At 38.6% G+C, this 7,237-nt stretch overlaps 1 long non-coding RNA gene across 1 annotated transcript; it reads left to right on the top strand.

Annotated features, from left to right (window-relative positions):
* The first annotated feature begins 1,383 nt into the window (after positions 1-1,383).
* On the top strand, positions 1,384-4,698 carry LOC120763685 (uncharacterized). The gene is made up of 2 exons (XR_005704119.2): positions 1,384-1,637; positions 3,178-4,698. It is a non-coding gene; the product is annotated as an uncharacterized LOC120763685 (long non-coding RNA).
* The last annotated feature ends 2,539 nt before the right edge of the window (positions 4,699-7,237 follow it).

The raw sequence follows: 7,237 nt of genomic DNA, 5'->3' as shown, positions 1-7,237 counted from the left end.
TGCTCACTACATGTCTTTTTACAGCAGAGGCAGTAGTTAAGGATCCCAGGCACGCACTTGAGCAGTTTTAAAATAATTATATTCTTTTTAATCATTACCTCTTAAACTACTCATGAAACCAAAAACTAAGTATGTAATGAATAGCAAAACCACGACTTGCTAATACTCAAATAAAGTGGAAATAACTTTTATAAGAATCAAAATTCTTAGAATCAAAATTAATCATGTTCTATGAATATTGCATAAGGTAGGGTCTGGTTATATGCTGTATGCTGCTCGAATCAGGCAGCTCCCACAGGGCTGGCGTATGCCAAGTGCTAGGCACCTCAGTTTTCCCAGTAATTTGAAGTCCTGAGTTTATAATGTCCAAATACACAATATGTTAATGCAACAGATTTTCAGTTTCAATTAATCCTACAGATTTTGTTATAGTGACTTCAGTGCCATATTGCTTGTCTCTCCTTCATCTCAGTGGTATCTTTTTTTCTTGCCAGATGTTTGCAAAAAGTTTTAAACACCCCTTCTTTCTGTTCTCCATTGCATAAAAACCCATTTAAGAAAAGGAACTTTAAGATGCACTGATCCACTCCATAGCTCAGACTTCAGGATAAGGGTGGGATGCATGAGGACAGACCACTTGGTTTACTGCCGCATTTAATGAACTGAAGTTGAAAGATATTCTTTAATTAAGTGATGGGAGACACTCTCATTAACAAGTACATCTCTGTCACATGCTGTCACTGTTCTATGTCTTGGGGTAATCTCTGCTATTTTCATGTCCAGAGTATATTGCTGTCCTTGCCAGAGAGGGCAGGAGCAGGATTTTTTACTGACAACCAGTGAGTCTGACTGTTAGCCATAAAGAATTCTTTCCATCTGTAAATTTGTAAACGAGAAGATTTCCCTTCCTCGCCTCAAGTAAATCTTGTGCTTGCTCTTAAAGAGACAGAAAAAATAGTTTTAGAGATTTAATTAAATTTATTTTAGTAGTTATTTAGAACTGTAGCTTGCCTGAAGGGGATAAAAACCCTTTCCTGTTGCATGCTGCAAGAGCTTTGAAGTCTTCAGAGTATATTACAAATCTCTTGTTAAGTACTACTTTATGCTGGGGTCTTTCCTTTGCCCTTACTGGGTTGAAGTTGACACGTTTGACTTCTTAGCCAATTCTCACTAATGAACGAGGTGAACACTGCCTAAGTATCAGCAGAAAAGTATCACCAAAATTAGAGAGAATCGGAGAAGTACTGTCATCAGACTGTATATTAAAAGCTTGCTGTATATTACAGGTTTGCTGTTGCGTTTGGTCTTTGTTAACACCTTTTTTGTTACCAAGAATTTTCAGTGTCCAACAAACCAAATCAAAGCACGACACAGGCAGGTGACACATAGATCAAATGCTGGTGGTCAAAATTAGACCTAGAAGGCAATGAGGATTTTATTAACAGTATCTCTGCTTGCATTTTAAGATTTGATGTTGAGTAGATTTTATTTTGCAGGTGATGGGGAAAGTGCCAACCATTTCTATCAACAAAACAGAAGGCTGCCACATCTACCTCAGTGAGGAGTCATTGGATTGTGAGATTGTGAGTGCCAAGTCATCCGAGATGAACATTCTCATCCCCCAAGATGGTGACTATGTGAGTGAGATTTTTTTTTTTTTTAATTTCCTTTCTGTTCCATACTAGTCTTGGCAGTTAAGAACACTTAAGCTGCTAGGAAGGAAACTGACATAACACACATTATGTGACCAAAAAATGATCCAAAACAATTCAATTTCTATGTGCCTGTATCTCAGAAGGAAGAATTACTTATTTCTGGGGCACAAAATAATTTCAGAGATCGGAAGTTATGTCCTCTCTTTCCATTTTGATGGATAATGGCTTCACGTCGTGTCCATTTGATCTTCCTTTTTTTATATCTAAACATAATCTCCCAAAGAAATTAACTACACAGAAGAACACTTAAGTCTGAAGATGATGAGTCTAAAACTAAAATAAAGATAATACTAATACTACTACGGGGGAAATAATAGAGCATAATATACTTGTTTTTTCTAAAGCTATTGATACATGGGTAGCAGCTGTGGTACTTTGTACTATTTTCAACATATGTCCTTAAAAACCACTTAAACTTGTGCATTTTTCCAGTTCCTTTCCTGTTCTAGTAAAATTTTCATACTGTGCCCAGTGGCATTTCTAGTAAAGTCATGCTCTGACACCTCACACACAAGCAGGCAGAGTGTGCTCATAATAGTTCCTTAGTGTCCTTAACATAAAAGAGTTGAAATCACAGTGCATGGCCATAGCCAGAACTTAAATTTCTTGTTAGTCTTTTGGGCTGGAATTTAGTACAGGGGTTCAGGCTTTATAAAATAAAATGTGTAATAAGAACTTTTGTGCCTCAGACTTCCAAAAGTGACTGCTGGATGCCCAGCTTTAGACAAGTAAAAAGGAACAATTTTTAGTGGGTGCATATTCACCCATTTCTATTTAAAAAAGAGTCCTTTTGGTCAGTCTTGCCTCAAAGTTATCATAACATCAAAAATTACTGGCTGTCAAAACACCTCTTTGAGGTCTGAATGAAAAGCCCTTCTCTTCATGAAAATTTTTGTTTACTGGGTACAGAGAAATACTCAACATCTTCCATCATTTCACTAAATTTGTAGAATGGAAGGTCGCTTTGTTTGACGTTCTGCTGCGTTTTGTGCACCCCACAAAGGATGCTGACTATTTTGAAGTGTATCACACTTAAAATTATTGGGGTTTTGTTATTTTATTCTTCCATATTACAGTATGGCTTTTGTCCTTAAAATTAGACTCCTGGCTTAATCTCCACATCTAAATACTCTCTGCTGTCTTCCAACCCAGACACTGATGGAATCTGAAGTAATTTCTGACATGAGGCTTGTTTACTTAGTTGATGCAAATAATGGTGTGAGAGGGATTATTGCAAAGTAGTACCATACCAAGGCTATTTGAAACTGGGGAGCAATCAGGCTTTTTCCTGTGTGGCATTGTAAAATAGCTTCCTAGGGTAATGAAGAAGGCTTCTCTCTAATCCCAGCATGTCTGAGCTATCAATGCTTTGGCAGTCATGTAGAACTAATAGTGTTCCAGCAGTTTTCATGAGATATCCCCTGTTTGTTTAACCATCATTGTTGCTTTTGTTTCCTACCAGAAAGAATTTCCGGTTCCTGAACAGTTCAAGACAGCATGGGATGGATCTAAGTTGGTCACTGAACCTGCAGAGATTGTGGGTTGACTTCCTCACGCCATAGAGCACTTGCTGACCACGGCCAGACTGCGGCCAGCACGCACAAAGCAGTAATGTAAAGAACTAGGAGTAGCAGGAGTTCATGCTGCTGTCATAGGCCTTCAAGCATTAGCTCTGCATGCTAGGAACAATAACACATCTGGCACCCTTTTGTTAGGCATCCCGGTCCCGGTCATGTCTCCACATAGTTTGCCTTCACATACAATTTTAGTTCTGAATGGGAATGTAATAGGTTAAACCCCCACCCTCCAGTCACATCATTGGTTTGAAATACTGTATACATTAAGCCGACTGCACGATACACTTTTTTTATCATCTTGCTTCAGTGCATTCCTTTTTGTGTTTCTGCTAATCAAAAACAGCATTAAGACTTTGGGGTGTTTCTTTTTACCTATGAAGCAATTCCTGTATGATGCAGTAAAAATGTACCTGTAGAAAGTACGCAATTTCTTGCAGTTCTGTGGTAATCATAATGTGTTCCGTTTCAAACAAGCAAAAAAGGACAACTTTCAGCATAGCAATACATTTTGCTAACTGAATTTTTTTAAAAAGTCTGGTAATTTAATCAAAAACATTTCTAATCTGCATATTTAGAAGATCTCAGTTTTCTGTGAAGATTTATTATGGTTCATAGACTTGCTGTTGCCCTCTCATTTCTTGCAAATTAGTAATTCTTTCTAAGCTTGGGCCTCATCAATGCTAAAACCTTGCAGGAAATTACTTGAAGGTTTTTGCACCTTGGATTTTTTTTCATGACACCATCTCTCACTTTTTAAAATTTCACATTTTTATCTTGCGTCTTATACAGAAAACCAAGGAGGACAGACACATCTGATTACCAGCTAGTTTTCCTTACTACTAAAGTTCCTTTAAAGTATTTGTATTGTAGCTCATCACGTTCATTAAAAGTATCATCCTGGATGTTTTTTCCCCACATTTGTAGGACTATCAAATACATCCACAAAGCAAAGCCATAGATTTATGCCATACTAATTCTGAGCCCAAATAAAGGGGTCATTTCCTGTTTAGCCCTTTGACTCTACCTTACGATCCCTACGCTTTTTTAAAGAAAGGTAGAGCATTGTATACATTTGTACTATTTCAGCACATAGTACGAAAAACACTTAAAAGATTTTAAAAGTCACCTTGTGTTTTGATCACTTGTAATACTTTGTATCTGTGAAATCACAGTGAGATGCTTGCAGAGCTAGTTACAAGCTAAATTTTGTGCCTAACTTACCTTGAAAGTACATTAACTCTTAAGGGTTTTTAAGTATATCTTTGATTGTAAACCCTATACAATACAACCAGTAGTGCTCATTCCTTACAGTTTTGCTATCTAATGTTTAACCTATGTGTATAATGTGTTTGCTTTAATATATATCATTTTTTCAACAGTAAACTTCTTACAAAATAAAAAGGAAAATGTACTTGTTTAAAAACAGAGTTGTTCAGTTGTTCACTCTATTGCACTGATTGTCCTATAGGCTTTCTCTTCCTGAAACCGTTTCAAAAGCTGGAGTGAGAAAAAGTAGCTCCTCGTCCCATTTCACTAAAATATTATCACTTTTGCTGCCATAATCCACCTGTGAGTAGAGGATACTCTGCATGCCAGCAGATAAATCCGAAGTGTCATGCACATAACTTTGATGACAGCCAGCAAATTGAGCTTTTTCATGATTCTCACTTCTAGGTACACCTATATCTTCCAGGGATTATGTCTAGGGAGATGGTCGTGATGTAGTGCAAGTTGGTAGAGTTTGCCTTCTGTTTTTAGCTTTTCCTGTTGTTTCTCTCTATGGCTTCAATTACAGGTGGTCCACTCCATATATCACTTGGATGTGCCTCATCTCTGAAAAATGGGCATTGCATACTTGTTGTGATAGAAGGATTGTTGAAGGGCTGTTTAATCCTTAAATCATAATGTGTTCCACAAAATAATCTCATTCTGGAGCATTATGGCCTGAGATACTGACTCTTCCTCTCATACAGCGTCAAAGAGGGGACAAGGCACTTTGCAGCAGCAGGATGCCACTTACTGCTTTGGAGTTAAGACACAAATCAAGTATCAAATCTTGATGATAAACAGAAAACAGCAAGACAGCCCTGAATCACTACACAGGCAAATTCTTATAGTTCCTCTGAGGGATTTAACTCCCCCATCAAATACAAAGTCTGTGAAGGCTGATCTGATTCTTCTTTAAACATCTCAAGGCAAACTCCTTTGTGGCTAGGCCTTCACCTTAACATTCATGGTCCTGCAATAGGCAAGACCCAAGTACATTGCTTTGTCTGGTTTCTTAGCAGGAAAAGGTCCTGTGAAGTAACAACACGTGCCTGACAGCATGAGCACACCTCAGACTTTTGTCAGAGAGCAGAAGTTTCAAAGAAAAGGAAGAAGGCCTTGCATGGACAGACCCAAGGCAATTGCTTCAACTGAAGAAAAGGATACCGATTCAATGCATTACTGGACACCAGAAAAGTAGGAGGGAGACTTCTAAAATAAATTATATCCAGCACTTTTAGTAATCACATAACAACAACAACAACTCTATAACTACCTTTTGTCAGTTCAGTTGGGCCATCATAAAAAGTACTGGTCATACATTTCCAGTAGGTTGGACTGTTCTTTCTCTGCAGCCTCTCATTAAGCTGAAAATTACGAAGGAGTGCTAAATCAACAAAGTTCTGATTCCACTTTACATGAATTTGTGTACAATTAAAGGTTGAAAGCTCATTTTGTGAAAAATCAAGTTTATCTTAAGGATAGAAATAGCCAACAAACTGCAGAATGATGATTTGATGAGTCATCTCAACCATGAGCAGTTGCAGCCACCAAATTTTCAGCAGCAAGACTGATCTGTGTTTAATGGTTGATTCCAGCAAGGAATGAACTGCTAAATGCTGAGCATCCCTAAAGTCCCGTTAATTTTTATTTTTTTTTAACTGCTTGCTGTCACACAAGATATACCCATTGATTTCTGTGCTACACTGCACTAATATTGTGGCCATGCCCTAAAATAAGTGCCACTGCCAAAACAGAAAACAGTGAATTTGGTTCATATATTGATACAGAAAAAATGTGTACAGTATAATTAGCCAGTTCATTTATATAAACCTGCATGGGTCAAATATTCACTAGTACAGATGCAGCCAATCCACCAGTAAAAGACATGTAAAAAAGAAGGCGAGTTTTTAATTTAGGTGTCTAAATGTCAAGAGCTTTTTTTTTTCCTATGAAAAGCTTCAATGGATGTCAAACTTCCTTAAACAGAATAGGGTGCAAAGAGGAGGGAGCCAGGCTCTCTTCAGGGGTGCCCAGTGACAGGACCAGAGACAGTGGGCACACACAGAAACACAGGAGGTTCCCTCTCTACGTCAGGAAACTGTTTTCATGTGCAAGTGACCAACACAGGTCGCTCCGAGAGGCGGTGGAGTCTCGGTCCTTGGAGACACTCGGAAGTCCCACGGACATGGTCCTGCGCCGCCGGCTCTGGGAGGCCCTGCTTGGGCAGGGGCCAGGTGGACTCCAGAGGTCGCTGCCAACCTCAGCCTCTCCGCGTTCTGCGATTCTCGCTTAGCTGTTCAGAACCTCGGTTACTAAGATCCCATGGAAATTAGAAGCATGGAGGTAGTGACTCCAAGTACCCACCAGATGGCAGGAAACAGCCGAGGCCAGGCCTCCGCGAGCTTTTAATGACAACCTGCGGGACTGCAGCGTTTACAAAGGACGTGAATGCTGTCCGCCAAGGAGTTGGGGAATTCTGCGCTTTAAAAGTCACTGTAAAAAAACACTTAATATTACTTTGATCTTGAAATTATTATTCTGGTAAAAGGTAAAGGTTTGAGTGGAATGAACAGGGAAGAATCAAAAATAACTACTTGTTACAAATTATTAAATTTACCTTTTGGAGTGTGTTTTGTTTTTTTTTTTTTTTTTTTTTTTGTTTTGTTTTGGTTTGGT

Source organism: Hirundo rustica, chromosome 1, assembly GCF_015227805.2.
Source record: "Hirundo rustica isolate bHirRus1 chromosome 1, bHirRus1.pri.v3, whole genome shotgun sequence".
Classification (NCBI taxonomy): Eukaryota; Metazoa; Chordata; class Aves; order Passeriformes; family Hirundinidae; genus Hirundo; species Hirundo rustica.
The sequence above is the reverse complement of the archived record's forward strand: the minus strand, read 5'-3'. Positions and strand labels throughout refer to the sequence as shown.